This window comes from Puma concolor, chromosome F2, assembly GCF_028749965.1.
Source record: "Puma concolor isolate L17-30 chromosome F2, mPumCon1.1.hap2, whole genome shotgun sequence".
In the NCBI taxonomy this organism is placed as follows: domain Eukaryota; kingdom Metazoa; phylum Chordata; class Mammalia; order Carnivora; family Felidae; genus Puma; species Puma concolor.
Genome location: NC_141684.1, coordinates 55,816,266 through 55,837,453, shown reverse-complemented (window position 1 = coordinate 55,837,453; position 21,188 = coordinate 55,816,266). Strand labels below are relative to the sequence as shown.

The following is a 21,188-nucleotide window of genomic DNA, read 5'->3' as shown; positions in this document are numbered from 1 at the left end:
GTGAAGGCAGAGGAGGTGCAGCCTGTGAATAAGAATAAGACTAAGTTAAAAAAAAATAAAAAGAAAAAAAAGAATAAGACTAAATTAAAATCGAGTTTTTTCTACTATTTCCACTGGCTAAATAACTTTGGACTTCTCACAACCGAAGTTGGGTTACGTCAGTTTTCGTACTTCTTGGTCTTACTCTGATACCTGGCCCTGCACCAAGGATGTGCTTCCTTTGCAGTCTCCTCACATGGTGGTGCTCTCTCTTCCAGTCCTCGAAATCAGGAGGGGTGATCTAGGTCCTTCTCAATCTCGACCACTGTTTCTTGATCATCACTCCCAACTCTCGAAAGCAATCATTTTTGAGGAATATCTCATCTGGACATACCATCCTTTCCCCCTCTTTCTTGGTCTCATCTACAGACCTCAGTGAACACTCCTCATCCATAGCTGACTCCTACTTCTGCACCTGATGTAGACTTTGTGTTGATTCCATGCTCTACCGTAATCCTGGCAGAATTCAGCCCCCAGGTGACAACCATCCAACTCCCTGGCTTCTGGTTCCTCAAAGGCCTCACAACCAATGGCAGACCTCTACTCCCCTACAGATGTTCCCTTCCACGGCCTCGCCCTGGTCATTTTCCATACTTGTAACCACTCTAATTCCAAAATATCTTGCTTTATGATCACAAAATTTTCAGTACCAGCATTTAAAAAAATTACTTCTTTTATGATCCTCTAGCAATCTTTCTCCCAGTCCAGAAGTTATATACAGAATATTTCTTGAGCAAATGGATGAGTGAACAAACCCATGAAATGAATGCGAAAATGCTAGTAACCCAGTTATAATTGAATAGAAAAACTTAAATCTTGCAGTGACTCTGACCCCGAGCAGCTGGGCCAGATAGAAGCCTCTCTTTTTGCCTCCCAATGTCACTACTAAATACCTGACAACCGAGAATAAGCGAGGGTAGGGACAGATGGCACAGAGAGAATCAGGAAGAGGTCCCATAACGACATTAACACCATAGTAGAATTTTTTATTTGAAACATGAAAATACACCTTCCAACATGGCATTTAATAGTTGAGGAGACAAAAAAAAATGTATGGATGGATGGACAGAATAAGCTTCTGCTTCTTAATTTTCCCTAATTTATTTTCTCCCCATAGAAGTAAGATGCATAAATCTTTTCCCTTGACCAGGGGTGCTTCCAGCAAATGTAGGTTTAACTGAACTGAAGCTGTAGGAGGAATGGAATCTTGTAAGGGTCCAAAAGACTTCCTTTACTGAAATAAACACACATTGTAGCAAATAACTTCAGGATTTCTCTTGGTTCTAGACTGTGAGATCCATTAACTTGGTTGGCTGGGCTTCTGGTCATTTGCAGTGTTTTAGACTGAGTCTTCTTCCTTCACTTCAGAAAAAAAAAAATCCATGTATCTAAATCTCATGAAACTGGGGCATCTGGGTGGCTCAGTCATTTGAGTGCCCTGACTCTTGATTTGGGCTCGTGTCATGATCCCAGAGCAGTGGGATCAAGTTCTGCATTGGACTACGCCCCAAGTGTGGAATTCTTTGTCTCCCTCTGCCCCTCTCCCCTGCTCACACACACTCTCTCTCTTTAAAATAAATCTCATGAAACTATTAAAGACCGGTATGAGCACTGGGTGTTGCATGTAAGTGATGAATCACTGACTTCCACTCCTGAAGCCAATACTACGCTGTACATTAACTAACTTGAATTAAAATAAATAAATTTTAAAAATGATAATAATAAATAATTTAAAAAATCAGACAAAGTCACTTGCAGTGTGAAGCTTCTCCTGACTTCTCTTTCTCTCTCATTCTTCAAGAAGTTCTTCGTAAGTCTGTTATAGGCTTTAAACAATATTACAGTGATGCTTTAATGGTGTAACTAGTTTCCTAAGAAATGGTGAGTTCGTTTCTCAAGGACAGAAGACACATAGGTTATCTCTATAATGCAGTAACTAAATGCAACTCAATCATGTTTATGCTATACAATATGGTCTATAATTAATTAATTCAGTGAATATTTATGAAGCACCCACTATATGCCACTTATTATTTGAGGTGCTGGCAATATATCAATGAACAAAGAAGATAAAAAGCTCTGTCCCATCGACCTAGTAATTTTTGCATCTTAGAGGAAGAGGGTATGGCAGCCCTGTAGGAATGCCATTCAGATGTCCCTTCAAAGACAGCCTATCGCAAGTATCTGCCATAATAAGCTACTCTAGGCATGGGCTGTTTTTAGCCAATGACTGAACCCAGAGTGGGAACTACAGATGGGCCATTCCAGCCCATAAGAGATGCCATTAATGATTAATCTAGGCTCTGGGGCTCCCCATTGGGTGTCTTGGCCAAGACTTTGTCAGAGCTGTGTTGTAGTCTGAGGCTTTTCCTACCCAATTCTCCTTAACTTCTTTCCTTCCTAAGACAATAGACTTGCATGATGGTCTGAAGGCTCTCCATACCTACTCTACTCCTTTCCCTTTAGTTTGAGATGTACTCCCGCCCGCCAATAAGTCTCATACACCTCTAATTCTATGTTGGAGTTGGTTACCAGAGGCACAGAACTGGTACAGAAGATAACAAAGATTTTCTAATTTTAATCCTTTAAGTATAAAATGGATTTTTATACTTGTTTTGACTGCCTATGATATGCTTGCTACTGCTTTGTCTTCACTCAAGGTTTTTGGAAGTGCACAAAGTGAGAAGAAAAGGGTTCCTAATATGATTCTCAATAGTTATGCAGACACATTTTAGAAAACAAAGTCAGTATCATTCCAAATAATGCTTTGCTGAAGCTGGCTAGAACCAGTTCTGTGCTTCTCTTCCAAATTTCACCTTCAGTGACATCACACTGGTAGCTGTAAATCAGCCATGGTGGAAGAATTTACACCACCTAAACTGGCGAATTCTATAACTTGGGGTAGTTTTCATTTTGTGCATCTGTTTTCTCCAGAGAGCTAGTCTAGCAGCCCATCACTGCTCCCAGACCTAATATCCAGGCATACCTGTCCAGCAGTCCAAAAATAAGAGTAAATACTTTTTGAAAGCAAAACAAAGACAGACCCAAGCAAAACTTTGCAAAATGTTCTTGAAAATAAAGCCAAGTTGATTCTTGGTAAAAAAAAAAAAAAAAAAAAAAACAAACAGTTTAATAGGTTTCTCTGTTCCTGGTTTAAATAGTCACGTGTCCTGTGTTTTTATGCCTCTTGTTCTCTGCACACTTGTCCCCTTGATAGGACCTTCAGTAGTCTTTTCTGGAAGCAGACCACCACTATTTTGTCCCATTTACCTCACATTAATATCGAGGCTCCATCACATTATTCTGAGAATACGCTGTTTCAAGAAAATGTTTTTGATTTATTCTTTGTAAGTAAATGCATTCCCTTGCCTCCTAATTTGCACTTTGATATACAAAATTTTGATATCTGTGAATAGTATTGTTGCTAAATATTCAAAATATGTCATTCCTGACATCTGTGTAATTAATAAACTTTAAAACATTTGTGATTTTGCAAAATTCATTTCCTATAATTATTTATGCCTTTTCATGATCTTTCATGTTTTAAATTTTTTCATGTATTTTGATTTTTCATGTATTTTTTAAAATTTTATTATTTTTGAGACAGAGAGAGACTAAGTGGGGGTTGCAGAGGGAGAGAGAGGGAGACAGAATCTGAAGCAGGCTCCAGACTCTGAGCTGTCAGCACAAAACCTGAAGTGGGGCTCGAACTCACCTACTGGGAGATCATGACCTGAGCCGAAGTCGGACGCTCAACCGACTGAACTACTCAGGCGCCCTTCATGTATTTTTTTTTTTATGTTATCCCAGAGCTGTACTTGATATCCTCTTTTTCATGATTTTAAACTATCATGAAATGTATTCTGGTGCCCGCTCCCTCCCCCCCCCCCGAATGTTTTGCCTGTTTTTCTTCCTTTTCAGTTTATGCTTTTTGGTTTTTATTGTTATATTTTAAAAATGAAACATGTTGTCCTTTGCCCTTACAAAATCATATCAGGAAAAAGCTGGCTTTATTATTTTCTGTAGCCCTAATAAAATAATTTTAGCAATGATAATAAGAAGAGGTAATATACCTCTCCCATGATCTTTATGAATGCATTTAATAGAATGCATTTTTGGCAAAATACTAGTCAACTTCCTTGAAAGAACAGAAGAACCCACTCTTTATTTTTTTAGTGGCACTAATAAAATAGAAATAATGTTCAGAATACATTTTCTACATGTTTTCAACAAAGCCTAATATTTTTTATTATGTTCATTCAGAAGGATCCAAACAAAGTATTAAATAAAGGGGGAGCAAATGTGTGATCCATATGACTCCAGTCCCTTGTTTCCCCACCCAAGGCAAACATGACTCATTGTCATCACTATCCTCTCCAATGAGCAGAGAAGGCCTGTAATCCTTCTCTTCATGATTGAAATGTGTTAGGAGATAAAGTTATCTTTTTTACAAAGGTCCTTATTTTTAAATGTGCATTATAACACTTCTTTAATATTCTCACATGCTTGAAATCCTTCTTGAATTATACAATATTCTAGAGACTGAACTATTTTTCAATTTCTCCAAGTTCCTAGAGACCCTGGAGTTCCCTGTGTTTTATAGATGTCCTGTAACTTTCTCCTTTTTCTCTGGCTTTCTTCTTGTTCCACCTCCAATATTAAAATATATATGCAAACTTTGAAACAAATTTGAAATTTGAGTTAGAGATGTTTCAGACCACCAGCTGTTCAAGAACGCCTTCATAAATATGCCTGAAATATTAATATCAAGAGGTGAAAAGGAAGGGAGCCAACTACTTAGTATCATCAAGCCACGTTCTGTAAAAACAGCTGGTTAATGGGGCGCCTGGGTGGCTCAGTCGGTTGAGCGTCCGACTTCAGCTTAGGTCATGATCTCACAGTCTGTGAGTTCGAGCCCCGCGTCGGGCTCTGTGCTGACAGCTCAGAGCCTGGAGCCTGCTTCGGATTCTGTGTCTCCCTCTCTCTCTGCCCCTAACCCACTCACACCCTCTCTCGCTCGCTCGCTCTCAAAAATAAATAAACATTTAAAAAAAATTAAAAAAAAAACAGCTGGTTAATAAGGCATCTTTACAAATGATAGCTCTGGATTCATGGGTGAGGAAAAGCCACCCATTATTTGACTGAAGTTTACAGTCCTAAGAGAATAAGCTCAAAAAAGAATTTCACCAAAAGCTAATATTCTGGCGTGTCTTGCAACAGTGTATCCAATCATCAGAGTATTTAATCAGTTTTCTTCTGTGCATCTGATGGCCAACCTAATATCATAAGAAGACAGAAATTGCTAATATTTGCTCCTATCCTACTATGATAGGCACACCAACAATGTCAATGTAATCATTGGAGATTTTATGAAGTAAAGGAAGAAAGCAACTAAAGCAAAGAGAGATTTAGAAGTGCTGTGATTCCGACTTGGAAAATAGTAGAAGGGGATACCGGCCAAGAAACGTAGTTGGCCTATAGCATCTGAAAAAGGCAAAAGAATTGATTAACCCCTAGAACCTCCAGAAGGAACACAGCTCTGCCAACACCTTGGTGTTAGCCCGTGGACGGCCATTTCAGACTTGTGACCTCCAGAACTGTGAGATAATAAATGTGTCTTGTTTAAAGTTGTCAGTGACTTCATTGTCACTTTTAAAAAAGTGTTTGCTCTAGTTTGATGTTTATAACTTGGGAGTGCTTTGCAGTTCAACAGTGAGGGTGTTCCACATGAATTTCTACACACAACAAAGCTATCATTAGCGTGCATTTTCAAATAGACTGTTGTAACCCACTCAAATCAGGAGATCCAATGTGCTTTTGTGATAATAATAAATATATGAAGCACTTTAAAACTCACTGTACGTTAAAGCCTAGAATGCTATGGAATTTTTTATATGAGCCTAATGTGCTAGTCCATACAAATGCCATGTGGCTTAGCATTAAGAGGCAGTGTGTTTTGGGACAAACATTGCTCCTAAATTCCTTCAAGTGTGATTTGAAGGGTGTCATGCAAAATTCTCCTTCCTAAATATATCCCCAGGCCAACATAGCATAATACTGAAGATGCACAACAGAGAGACTTAAAACTGTATATTGCCAAGGGATCTATTTAAAAAATTTTTTTTCAACGTTTTTTTATTTATTTTTGGGACAGAGAGAGACAGAGCATGAACGGGGGAAGGGCAGAGAGAGAGGGAGACACAGAATCGGAAACAGGCTCCAGGCTCCGAGCCATCAGCCCAGAGCCTGACGCGGGGCTCGAACTCACGGACCGCGAGATCGTGACCTGGCTGAAGTCGGACGCTTAACCGACTGCGCCACCCAGGCGCCCCGACAAGGGATCTATTTAAAACAAAAATAATCTTTATAGTAGCATATTTACTCAACTACTCATTCACAAAAGATTTATCGTGCAGCAAATAACATAGTAAAAAAAAAAAAAAGCACAGATATTAGAATCCACAACTGGCTTAAAATTCAGGTTTAGGGGCACTGGGGTGGCTCAGTCGGTTGCGTCTGACTCTTGGTTTCGGCTCAGGTCATGATCTCATGGCTTGGGTGGTGAGTTCAAGACCCGCAGCAGGCTCCATGCTCACAGTGCAGAGCCTTCTTGGGATTCTCTCTCTCCCTTTCTCTGTCTGCCCTCCCCCTCTCATTCCCTCTGTCTCTCAAAAATCAATAAACTTTAAAAATAAATAAATAGGGGCGCCTGGGTGGCTCAGTCAGTTAAGCGGCCAACTTCGGCTCGGGTCATGATCTCACGGTCCGTGAGTTCGAGCCCCGTGTCAGGCTCTGTGCTGACAGCTCGGAGCCTGGACCCTGTTTCAGATTCTGTGTCTCCCTCTCTCTGACCCTCCCCCGTTCATGCTCTGTCTCTCTCTGTCTCAAAAATAAATAAACGTTAAAAAAATTTTTTTTAAATAAATAAATAAAATTCAGGTTAACTTCTTATGAACTGCTTTTGAACTATTTATGAATATCCTATCTCTCTCACCTCCAATTTTTTTGTTTGTAAAACGAAGACAGAGGAGAAAAACTATTAAACTGGACTAAGGCACAAATTATTCATTTATGCTCAGTTAATTATTTGACCATTCATTGAAAACTAGGAGCTAGTTACTGGGGGAAAAAAAAAGATGAACAAAATTTATTTTCTCCCACAGAGACTCACAATGGGTGAGAAGACAGATTTATTAACTAACAATTATAGCAGCAATAAGAAAACCCTCAATACATTTATGTGTAAAGTGTTATGAAAGCAGGTAAATGCAATGATTTACTAACTCTTGTTGGGAGAAGGGAGAAGTGACAATAAGGTTTTGAAGGATGACCATGTATTCTAGAGGTAGGGAATTTGAGCAGAGGGAATTACCATATGACTCAGCAATTTCACTCCTACTTATATATTCAAGAGAAATGAAAACGTATGTCCACACCAAAATTTATGTACACAAATGTCATAGCAGCCTTAGTGAGAATAGCCAAAAACTAGAAAGTACTCAAACACCCATTAACTGAGGAATGGATCAATAAAATGTGGCATCTACAGGTGATGGGATATTGAGCCATAAAAAGTACTGATACATGCGACAATATGAAAAGAACTTTGAAAACATTATGTTAAGTGCAAGAAACCATATTCAATTTAAAGAACACTTCTATGATATGATTACTATTTATATGAAGTGTCCAAAATAGGCAGAGCTAGAGACCAAAGGTAGGTTAGTGGTGATCTCGGGCTGGGGGTAGGATATTGGTGAGAAATGAAGAGTGATATTTAATGGGAACAGGGTTTCTAGGGCGTGTGATGACAATTTTCTAAAACTATTGTGGAGATGGATGCATAGGTCTATAAATATACTAAAAGCCATTCACTCCTGTACTTCAAAGGAATGGTATATAAATTGTATCACAATAAAATGGTTACACACACAGAAAGGAACAAAAAGCAATAGGCAACCCCAAATTTCCTCTAAGCTTCCATATGAAATGGTTACCACTAAGATATTTGTCCATTATATTGCAAAATAAATATTCTCAAAATAAACAGACAAACAAAGTTCTGCATGAGAGAGAGGGAGGGGAGAAAGCAGACAGAGGAGAAAATCTATAGACTGAGATCTTGGAAAAATTGTGAGCAGACGGACTGTTGATTCAGCCGCCAGAGTGACAAAGCAAATTTTCACCCGGCATTTCATTCTCTCAGTTGTGCCATTAACAGTAATACTAAAATAAATACAAGAAATGAGTATTTCAAGAAATGACAACCTTAGCATGAAGGCGTAATGTGAACAGAACTCCAGGAAACCGAATATCAGCTTTCATAGTAATCTTAACCTTGTCCTGTGAATTAAAAAAGTTAATCAAGAATATCTCAAAACACCTTCCATGAATATGATTCCATTTGCATGATTCCATGTTCCATGTAAACTTCGCTTTTGTTTAAAAAAAAAAGTGTAAGTTCCCTTTTATAAGAAACCAAGCTAAGAAGATAATCGTTTAGAATAAAGTAAATGAGATGGAAAATAATAAATAATAAATTCTAAAATAAGAACAAATGTATGAAAGCACAAATAATATTATTGAAATAGTAATAACTAACACTTTAAAAAAATTTTAATGTTGATTTACTTTTAAGAGGTAGAGAGAGAGAGAGAGAGACAGAGTGTGAACAGGGGAGGGGAAGAGAGAGAGGGAGACACAGAATGTAAAGCAGGCTCCAAGCTCTGAGCTGTCAGCACAGAGCCCGATGCAGGGCCTGGACTCATGAACCGTGAGATCATGACCTGAGCCAAAGTCCAATGCTCAACCTACTGAGCCACCCAGACACCCCTTAATAACTAACACTTTTAAGGGACTATATATCACACTCTGTGCTAAACCCCTCCCCATCCAGACACACATTCATTTAATACTCAAAATCCTATGGGTTAGGTTCTATATTCCCAATTCACATGAGTTAAAATGAGGGTAGAGCAATGATGTAGGTTAGCAAAACTCACACAGGTAGTGAATGTGAAAGGGGAAATTACCCCCAGGCAGTCATGCTCTGTATGCAACACAGGATAAATTGCAAAGATATGCCCAGGAAGTATCAGTTCTTTGTGGCTGAAATGAATACAGGTTTTGTAGTGAGCGATGTCAGAGATGAAACTAGAATGGCAGGCTGGGATGAGTTAGTTGGTGTCCTCAGCTATGGGGGCCACATTAGGGCTGCACTAACTGGGTAGTTGCGCGATGTGTTCATTTACATGGAGCTGTGAAAACTCACTGGGTGCTAGTAATTTATTGGAAATTACACCTGTGTAATTTTTGCTAATCTACATCATTGCTCTACCCTCATATTAACTCATGTGAATTGGGAATATAGAGCCTAACTCATAGGATTTTGAGTATTAAATGAATGTATGTCTGGGTGAGGAAGAGTTTAGCCCAGAGTCTGACATATAGTCCCTTAAAAATGTTACAGAAAAGCATATTTACTGAGATTCGTCTCAGAAAAAAAAAATCTGAACGTGTTAGCAGAGAAAACTGATTAGCTCCTTGGGACAAGGGATGATACCCCAAAGGAATACCTTAAAGCAACAATAAATGGCTCATAACTGCCTTTTTTCTGAGATACAATTAACATAAAATGAAGCACCTGCACCTTATATGTTCACTTGGATAGATTTGACAACTGTTTATGCCTGTGAAATCAACTCCCACCACAATATTAAGAATATCTCCATCTTCAAGGAAGTTCCATTATGCCCCTTCTAGTTAGTTCTTGCTCACACACACTAGCTGTCCTTTCACTATAAAGTAGTTCTGACTGTATTTTGTTTGATATAAAAAAAAGTATACAATAACATATATATATACATATATATATATATATATATATATATATATATATATATATATTGCACCTAGTTTCTTTCATTTAATGTCCCCTTTTTGAGATTTATCCATGTTGCTTTGTTCTTTTTATTACTGAGTAGTATTCCATTGTGTGAATGCATGGCAATTTGTTTATTCATTTTCCTGCTGAGAAACATTAGGACTTTATTTTCCAGTTTGGTGCAATTATAAATAAGATGGTTATTAATATTTTTATAGAAGCCCTTTTGTGAACATATGTTTTCATTTTCCTGGGCAAGCACATAGGAGTGAAATTATTACATGTGAGTTTAGCAAAACTCATGCAGGTAGTATATGTGAAAGGGGAGATTCTCACCCAGGCAGCCATGCTGCCTTCTAATTCCCTCTTACAAAATGTTGGGCTGGTTGATAATTGGACTTTCTTTTGACAGAATAAGGTATACAAGTTTGGAACCAGAGCTGAACTGAGGGTGATAATTGCAAGGAGGCTAAGTGCTTTCTTCTCCCCCTTTTCACATGGATGCTCAGCCTCCTTATACATAAATAATCCATAAACACATATTAAGACTATTGGTTGGAAAGAATAATAAATTATTAACTTAGTAGAAGCAGCAAAATGTCCTTGCCTGGCTTAAATATACCACAGTTATGAATGTAGATTTTGGTTTGAAGATTTTAAGTAACGGGATTAAATCTCTTCTAGTGATAGTAATTTTTGCATGCCGTGGAAGGTGGGCTAGGAGCTGGGAAGTAATTGAAGAGGCTATTGCAAAAGTTCAGGTGAAAAGTAATGAGGTCAGATCTCTGGAAATTCTTAGGAGGGAAATGAAATCAAAAGGTACCCAAACACTGCTTGCCAATGCGTATGTGTGTCTTTCTGTCTGTCTGTGTGCAATAATTTTGTAACAGTACTCACTTTGTTTCACATTCATTGCATTTACGGCATCCATACACAACAGATTCTATATTACAGTTGCAAGTTTAACCAGAATATTCAGACCAGCCAGTAAACTGAGATATCTGTCACCTACTGGCAAGCCCCCCTGTGTCACACACATTGGATGCATATCTAATGTGACCAATAACACCCTCAATATATTGTAGCTTTCCAGTTTGTTTCTCTTAGAATGTTTCTAAAACTCTCAACCGTTGCAACATAGTAGCTTGCCTTCACTGCTCTATAATCAGTTCTGAAAACTGCAGGAAAACAAAACATCCAACTGAAATAACATGTGAGAAGGACGTGAATACCAAACTCTGACCTTCATGGTACCTCTTTTATTGCGTTTCTCAACGATTTTCATATAAAACAGTAGTAAACAGAGATGAAATTTATAATATCAGATTCAGAGAAAGATCAAGCATCTATTATTTTTTTCAGTTCAGAAAGTCCTGGAAGAGATTATCTTTATCCTCTCTCTACTGTGACAGGCTTTGTCATTCTGCTGGCTGGCACATCCTTCTGACTGAAACAAAATTGGTTGGTCATGGTTTAGGTTACTTCCATAAAATGTACTGTCTCTCTGTTTAGTCAGCGGTATTGACTGAAAACTCAGAAAGCGACGAAAAATCTAAAAGAAAACAAGAATTGAACTGGAGAGCCATTTCCCACATGTTATCACCATCTTGTGACTAGTATATTCATAGAAACTGCCTGATCCAGCCTTCCCCCACAATTAACTTCGTGAATTTACTGTGGGTGGTTGGCCTCTTATTTATATTGTCTCCCCATTTTTTCTTGGGGAATCTCTTACTTGAGTGTTTTTCAAAATTGAAAATAGATCCTGAATCAATCTTTCATTACTAAAAATGTTAAACATTCCGTACTTGTTGAGCAAGACAATTAACCCCTGTTAATTGACTATTAAAAGTATTTATCAAAGGCTACAAAGGATGGGGGACTCTACAGTCTGTTTGTGCATCACCAGGTGGTCAGGACCATTGGGTTCTGGGATGTCTGGAGCCAAGAGATGTGTCTTCTGGGAAGGTGACTTTATTTCGAAGGTAATATACCTCAAGAACCACCAGGAGAAGTGCATGCTAACTCTGGCACTGACGTGCTTTCATTGATTTTGCAAACCATTGATGTAGCAGCTGTGAACACGAACTGCACTATATCAGAGTCAACAGGAAAGACAGGCTTTCTATATATCAGAGGGAATTGCTTACCTTAGATGGCTAGCTCAGCACACTCTGATGTACATCCGCACAGTGAAAAGCAATACATGAGGGTTCTAGTTTAAAACACACACACACACACACACACACACACACACACACACACACAAAAAGGCTCTCTCTGCAATATAAAACTTGATGCAGGATTCTTCATCTTGGCACATCTTTCATCAAATTAAAACTCCAGGCTTGAAATAAAAATTGCTGATGGGAATATTAGTGCGCTTCAGGCACTGCTCTCTGTAGGGAGAAGGCTGCAAACTGATCATAAAATCAGTTATTCATCTAATTAGGTGGGAAAGGAGTCAAGCTTTTACTGCTAAAAGAAATAAAAGCCTATATTGGCCCTCTTCCTTGCAAGTAGGTCAATTTACTTGAATCTGAGTATCCAGGAACTTAAGTGGCATCTCCAGAACTCTAATGCCTCCTCTGTGCTAAGTAGGATGTGTTCAATATAACCCAGCCCCCACACATTATGTCCATAAGGGCTGAAAAAGGCCAAATTCTGTGAAACAAACTACACTAAAATGTTGCAAGTCTGTTCAGAATGATGGTAATCTGTCAGCCAGTTTCTAATAGAGAGAACTCATTTTATATTTCTCATTAAATTGTCTTCACAAAAATATAATGAATAATGGCTTGTTTTGAAGACACTTTATGGTTAGGAATCTAAACATAAGAAACAATATTTGTCTCTTTAACAAAATTGGTTATAAAGGTACTTATAAACAAGATTCATTTTTATAAAGCTATTTCTTAAAGAATAACAGAAGGATAATTTTGGGGATATATCTTAAAATATTCTTGAAGGATAATCAGAGGCCAGAAAAATTTGAGGTGGGTGTCTTCCCGTTAAAAAAAATCTTTTTGAGGGGCGCCTGGGTGGCTCAGTCGGTTAAGCATCCGACTTCAGCTTAGGTCACGATCTCACAGTTCTTGAGTTCAAGCCCCACATCAGGCTCTGTGCTGCCTGGAGCCTGCTTCAGATTCTGTGTCTCCCTGTCTCTCTGCCCCACCCCATTCATGCTCTCTCTCTCTCTCTCTCTCTCTCTCTCTCTCTCAAATACATAGTAAACATTAAAATAAATTAAAAATGAAGAAATAAAGAAATAAAAATTAAAAAAATCTTTTTGATAGTGTTTCTCTAGCAGTCAGTGCATTATTCAACTCTTCTGCAATACTTGACCCCGTATGCCAAAAATCTTCCTATTTTAAGTTTCTTGAGACCTACCTACTGAAATGCTATCATAAACACAAGGTGGAGTGAATTTGAGAGTTAATTTCTTAAGAAAAAAACTACCCATTCTACATAAAATACAAAAAATGTTTTTAAAAATCACAGTGTTTTCATTTTGTTCGCATAGTTAGGATTAAATTTTATGTCAATTTCTTATTCTATGTTTATAAAAATATTATTGTAAAGAATTAATAGGGGTACCTGGGTGGCTCAGTTAAGCATCCTACTATTGATTTTGGCTGAGGTCATGATCTCACAGGTTCATGAGCTCAAGCCCCATGTCAGGCTCTGCTTGGGATTCTCTCTCTCCCTCTCTCTCTGTGCCTCTCTGGCTCACACACCCTCTTTCTCTCAAAATAAATAAACTTTAAAAAAGAAGAATTAAGCTGGAGGAGTTAATATGGTGAAGCAGCATGGGGAACCTGAGCTTGTCTCATCCCTAAAAGGCAGCCAGATCAGCACCAAACCATTTTGAACACCGAGGAAATTGATCTGAGAATCAGATCTTCATAACTTGAGCCATGGTTATGCCATGCAGAGAGGTGAACTGGGAGAGAGAAAAGATACAGAGGGTAGGGAGTTGTTTTTGTGGTGAGAGGACAGAAATGGGAGAGTGCAGCACGTCGGAATCATGCAAGAAAACTACTCCCCTGGAAATAACTGGAGAGAAAGAATAAGTGAAAACACTCATAAGGCTCTGAACAAGAAATCTGTTCCCCAAAACCACTGACAGAAAGAAAGAAAAGGGTTTCAATACCACCAGGATTCTCCAAACAGTGGAGCGCAGAGTCCGAGGTTCTGGAACACAGTGCTGGCGTTGCTTGATAACGAAGCAGGGCAAATCCTGAGAAGCAGGCAGCAGGGTCTGAGGGATCCATGTACCACACTGGGAGAAACAGTTCTCCCACTTGAAGTGCATTTGGTAGAGGCCATAAGACCTCTCCGCAGGCAAAGGTCCCAGCAGACCCTGGAGAGCAGCCACCTTTGCTGACATCGGGACAAAGACACCAGATTGCGATGACACCCGGTGCCAACTGTGTGTTGTGGTTTGCCATAATCTCTGAACCTCTGCCACTGCATGATCACGTGAACATTTTCTGGGGCAAGCCTGCGCACACAGCTATTGCTCAGTGAGACCCCTCTGCCAGAGAGTTAGCACGGGTCCAAGCCGCAGGGGTCTCTGAAGTGTGGGGTTTTGAAACACAACTCCATCTGAGATAAAACTCTGGAGAGATGTGCTGCCTGACACGCAGACAGCTTAGACATGGGCAGGGTAGAGGCAGGGAATGGACAGAGGCCTGAGACAAAGGAGGGGTGCTTGATTGCAGGTTGGTGAAAGTGCGAAGTTCCCATGGCAGAGACTAGGGAGCTGGGTGAAGCCACTTCCACCTCCACCATCCCGTGCATGTGCATGTGCAGGGGTGCCACACTGATCCACCCCAGAATAATAAGCTAAGAAGCTCTACCTAGTGGAGAACGAAGCTGTTACACCAAGCCCTGCCCAACTGTGCCCTCTAAGCACATCTGCTAGAAGACCACCTGCAGAGTGTATGGACTATAGAGGGCTTCATATTTTCAGTTCTGGGGGAAATTGGATGTAACTTTATTTGGGTCTCATTCTGTTGGCTGGTTCATTTATTTGTTCATTTTCTTTGCTCCTGTTTTTGCTTAAATTGTTTTCTTTTTTTCCTCTTTCTTAGATACAGAAAGAGAAACATTTATTTTTTTCTTCTTTTTAAACTTCTTTTATTCTATTTCATGTTATTTATTTCATTTTCTTTTATTTCATTTTATTCTATTTTATTATAAAATTTTTTAATTTAAAATTTTTTCATACCTTTTTTTCCCCTTTTCTTTCTCTTTTTTCTCTATTCTATCAAGCTTCTCTCAACAAGCAAACCAAAACTCACCTAAGATCTAGCTTCCTTTATTTAATTTTTTGTTTGGTTTTTAATTTCTTTTATTTTTAATAATTATTTTATTAATCTTTTCTTCCTACAAAATGACAAAATGAAGGGATTCACTTCAAAAGAAATAACAGGAAGAAATGACAGCAGGGGCTTAACACAGATATAAACAAGATGTCTCAACTCGAATTCAGAACCACAATAATGAGAATACTAGCTAGGGTTGAAAAAAGCATAGAATTCCTTTCTGAGGAGATAAAAGAAGTAAAATCTAGTTAGGACTAAATTAAAAATGCTGTAACCAAGGTGCGATCTCGAATAGATGCCATGACGGCAAGGATAGAGAAAGCAGAGCACTGAATGAGCAATTTAGAAAATAAAATTATGGAGAATAATGGAGCTGGAAAAAAAGAGGGAAACAAAGACAGAAGAGCATGACACAAGACTCAGTGCACAGTAAGAACTCAGTGACTTATTAAAGGACAAACATCTGAATCATAGGAGTCCCAGAAGATGAAGAGAGAGAAAAAGGGGTAAGGTTTATGTGAGCAAATCATAGCGGAAACCTTTCCTAATCTGGGGAAGGACACAAACATCAAAATCCAAGAAGCACAGAGAACTCCTATTAGATTCAACAAAAACTGACCATCACCAAGGCATATCATAGTCAAATTCACAAAATATACAGACAAGGAAAGAATTATGAAAGCAGCAAGGGAAAAAAGTCCTTAACCTATAAGGAAATACATACAGGTGAGGTCCACAGCAGACCTATTCACAGAAACTTGGCATGACAGAAAGGAGTGGCAGGATATATTCAATGTGCTGAATTGCAAAAATATGCAGCCAAAATTTCTTTATCTAGCAAGGCTGTCATTCAAAATAGAAGGAGACATAAAGAGTTTCCCAGGCAGACAGAAACTAAAGGAGTTTGTGACCACTAAACCAGTCCTGCAAGAAATTTTAAGGGGAACTCTTTGAGTGGAGAAAAGACAAAACAAAACAAAAAAGATCAAAAGCAACAAAGACTAGAAAGCAACAGAGGACATCACCAGAAACACCAGCTCTACAGGCAACGCAATGGCACTAAATTCATATCTTTCTGTACTCACTCTAAAGGTCAATGAACTAAACATTGAAATCAAAAGACATAGGCTATCAGAATGGATAAGAAAACAAGACCCTTCTATATGCTACTTACAAGAGACTCACTTTGGACCCAAAGACAACTTCAAAATGAAACTGAGGGGATGGAGAACCATCTATCATGCTAATGGTCATCAAAAGAAAGCCAGAGTAGCCATACTTATATCAGACAAACTAGATTTTAAAATAAAGACTGAGGGGTGCTCAGTCAGTTAAGCATCTGACTTTGGCTCAGGTCATGATCTTGTGGTCTGTGAGTTTGAACCCCACGTCAGGCTCTGTGCTGACAGCTCAGGGCCTGGAGCTGTTCGGATTCTGTGTCTCCCTTTCTCTCTGTCCCTCTCCCACTCATGCTCGGTCTTGCTCTCAAAAATAAACATTAAAAAAAAAAGAAATTTGTTTAGAAAAAAATTCAGAATCAACCACAAGAAAAAATTTGGAAAGACCATGAATACTTACAGATTAAAGATATCCTACTAAAGAATGAATGGGTTAACCAAGAAATTAAAGAGGAAATTAAAAGGTACATGGAAGCCAATGAAAATGAAAACATGACAGCCCAAAACCTCTGGGAGGCAGCAAAGGGAGTCAGAAGAGGCAAGTATATAGCAACCCAGACCTTCTTAAAGAAGGAAGAAAGGTCTCAAATACACAACTTAACCTTAAACCTAAGCTGGAAAAAGAACAGTGAATAAAGCCCAAAGCCAGCAAAAGAAGGGAAATAATAAAGATTAGAGCAAAAATCAATGACATTGAAATCAAAAAAACAGTAGAACAGATCAACAAAACTAGGAGGTGGTTCTTTGAAAGAATTAACAAAATTGACAAACTCCCAGCCAGACTGATCAAAAAGAAAAAGGAAAGGACCCAAATAGAATTACGAATGAAAGAGGAGAGATCACAACCAACACCACAGAAATACAAACAATAATAAGAGAATATTATGAGCAAACAAATTGGGCAATCTGGAAGAAATGGACAAATTCCTCGAAACATATAAACTACCAAAACTGAAACAGGAAGAAATAGAAAACTTGAACAGACACATAACCAGTAAAGAAATTGAATCAGTAATCAAAAATCTTGCAACAAACAAGAGCCCAGGGCCAGATGGCTTTCCAGGGGAATTCTACCAAATGTTTAAAGAAGAGTTAACAACTATTCTTTTGAAGCTGTTCCAAAAAGTAGAATTGGAAGGAAAACTTTCAAACTCATTCTACAAGGCCAGCATTACTTTGATTCTAAAACCAGACAAAGACCTCACTAAGAAGGAGAACTATAGACCAATTTCCCTGATGAACATGGGTACAAAAATTCTCAACACGATACTAGCAAACTGGATCTAACAATACATTAAAAGAATTATTCACCGCAATCAGGTGGGATTTATTCCTGGAATGCAGGGCTGGTTCAATATCCGCAAATCAATCAATGTGATACATCACATTAATAAGAGAAAGGATAAGAACCACATGATCCACTCAATAGATGCAGATAAAGCATTTGACAAAATACAGCATCCTTTCTTGATAAAAAAAAAACCTCAAGAAATTAGGGATAGAAGGATCATACCTAAAGATTATAAAGGCCGTATATGAAAGACCCACTGCTAATATCATCCTCAATAGGGAGAAACTGAGTTCCCCCCTAAGGTCAGGAACATGACAAGGATGTCCACTCTCACCACTGTTATTTAACATAGTGTTGGAAGTTCTAGCCTCAGCAATGAACACAACAAAGAAATAAAACACATCTAAATCAGCCAAGAGGAAATCAAACTTTCACTCTTTGCAGATGACATGATACTCTATGTGGAAAATCCAAAAGACTCCATCAAAAAACTGCTAGAACTGATACATGAATTCAGCAAAGTTGCAGGATATAAAATCAACATACAGAAATCGGTTGCATTTCTAAACACCAGTAATAAAACAGCAGAAAGAGATATCAAGGAATTGATCCCATTTACCATTGCACTAAAAACCATAAATACCTAGGAATAAATCTAACCAAAGAAATAAAAAAATCTTTACACTGAAAATTATAGAAAGCCTATGGAAGAAATTGGAGATGACACCAAAAAATGGAGAAACATGCCATACTCATGGGTTGAGAGAAAAAATATTGTTAAAATGTCGCTATTGGGGCGCCTGGGTGGCGCAGTCGGTTAAGCGTCCGACTTCAGCCAGGTCACGATCTCGCAGTCCGTGGGTTCGAGCCCCGCGTCGGGCTCTGGGCTGATGGCTCAGAGCCTGGAGCCTGTTTCCGATTCTGTGTCTCCCTCTCTCTCTGCCCCTCGCCCGTTCATGCTCTGTCTCTCTCTGTCCCAAAAATAAATAAACGTTGAAAAAAAAAAATTTTAAAAATGTCGCTATTACCCAAAGCAATCTACATATTTAATGAAAACCCTATAAAAATAACACTAGAATTCTTCACAGATCTAAAACAAACAATCCTAAAATTTGTATGGCACCAGAAAAGACCCTAAGTAGCCAAAGCAATCCTGAAAAAGAAAATCAAAGCTGGAGGCATCATAATTCTGGACTTTAAGCTGTATTACAAAGCTGTAATCATCAAGACAGTATGGTACTGGCACAAAAACAGACACATAGATCAATGGAATAGAATACAGAACCCAAGCCAACTAATCTTCCACACGGTGGGAAAGAATATCCAATCAAGAAAAGACAATCTCTTTAACAAATGGTGTTGGGAAAACTGGACAGCGACATGCAGAAGGATGAACTTGGACCACCTTCTCACCATACACAAAAATAAACTCAAAATGGATGAAAAACCTAAGCATGAGACAAGAAGCCATCAAAATCCTGGAGGAGGAAACAGGCACCAACCTCTTTGACCTTGGCTGCAGCGACTTCTTAGTTGACATGTCTCTGGACGCAAGGGAAACAAAAGCAAAAGTGAATTATTGGGACCTCGTCAAGATAAAAGCCTTCTGCAGAAGGAAAGAAACAATCAGCAAAACTAAAAGGCAACCAACAGAATGAGAGAAGATATTTGCAAACGACATATCAGATAAAGGGTTAGTATCCAAAATCTATAAAGAACTTACCACACTCTATACCCAAAAACCAAATAATCCAGTGAAGAAATGGGCAGAAGACAAGAATAGACACTTTTCCAAGAAAAGTGGTTATCTACATGGTTAACAGACATATGAAAATATGCTCAACATCACTCATCATCAGAGAAATACAAATCAAAACCACAATGAGATACCATCTCACACCTGTCATAATGGCTAAAATGAACAACTCAGGCAACAACAGATTTTGGCAAGGATGTGGAGAAAGAGGAACCCTTTGTCCTGCTGGTGGGAATACAAACTGGTACAGCCACTCTGGAAAACAGTATGGAGATTTCTCAAAAACTTAAAAATAGAACTACCCTACAACCCAGCAATTGCACTACTAGGTATTTATCCAAAGAATACAGGATTACTAATTCAAAGGGTCACATGCACCCCAATGTTTATAGCAGCACTATTGATAATAGCCAAAGTATGGAAAGATTCTAAATGTCCATCAGCTGATGAATGGATAAAGAAGATGTGGTATATATATACAATGGACTATTACTCAGTGATCAAAAAGAATGAAATCTTGCCATTTGCAACAACATGGATGGAACTAGAGTATATTATACTAAGTGAAATAAGTCAATCAGAGAAAGACAAGTAACACATTATTTCACTCATAGGTGGAATTTAAGGGAAGAAAACAAAAATAATATAAAAACAGAGAGGGAGACAAATGATCAGAGACTCTTAAGTAGAACAAACTGAGGGTTGCTGGCAGCGTGTTGGGTGGGGGATGGGCTGAATGGGTGATGGGCATTAAGGAGGCACTTGTTGGGATGAACACTGAGTGTCAAATGTAAGTGATGAATCACTAAATTCTATTCCTGAAATCATTATTACACTATATGTTAACTAACTTGGATTTAAATTTAAAAACTGATTAATTTAAAAACTAATGAATATAATTTTTAATATTGTATAATATTTCAATGAGGAGCCATGATTTATGTTCATTTCATTCCTACTATGGTGATGAAAGTCTGACCATAACATGCATCATGGCATGATAGAAAAAGACTGAGGTCTGGAATCAGACAAATACAATTTCAAATTTTGGCCACTTCTTTGAAAGAGTATGTGACCTCGGACAAGTTATTTTAGCCTTTCACAATGTCAGATAGCTCACACTTCAAATGGATGTTATATCTATCTGGTCAGGCTATTGTAATAGTTAATTATGGCAATATTTTTAGAATACCCAGAAAAAAAGCCTGATCTCTATTATTGTGGTTAAATTATTTCATTTATTGCTCTTAGCATTTTCATTGTCATTTATTGCTATTAGCATTTTCATTGTCATAAAGACCTAGGATAGATTCCAGACAGTCAGCATCACTGAAGGATATCATTAGTAATTTATCATTCATAAGTGCTATGTCCTTAGAATCCTTTTTATAAACTTGATCTGAAATGTTGATTTCTCCTTGTATTTCTGCCTGTTGTTGCTTTATATATTTTAATATAGTTAATATATTTTAATATGAAGTTTGACACACTGGAGTTAAATTTTGTTAAGACTTCAAAATGGATTATAAATTTATAGTGAACATTCTACTTAATATTTTGGTCTTGGAAATGTATCTGGTGCACTTTTACGGTGTTTGCCAAATATATCTTTACCTATCTCTTTATCTGCAACCATCTTGCACCATGTGTCTTAATTATTCACAGCATATGGCTAAGTTTTATTCTTTAATTCATATGAGTGCTGTTGTCT

The 21,188-nt window shown here is 38.1% G+C and overlaps 1 protein-coding gene and 1 long non-coding RNA gene across 6 annotated transcripts in view; both read left to right on the top strand.

The window, feature by feature from the left end:
* The window catches only part of LOC147572031 (uncharacterized), a 602,793-nt gene that overhangs the window by 398,669 nt on the left and 182,936 nt on the right, over positions 1 to 21,188 (top strand). The window lies entirely within an intron of this gene.
* On the top strand, positions 5,108 to 6,951 carry LOC147572032 (uncharacterized). Its single transcript, XR_015246629.1, has 2 exons — positions 5,108 to 6,127; positions 6,365 to 6,951. It is a non-coding gene; the product is annotated as an uncharacterized LOC147572032 (long non-coding RNA).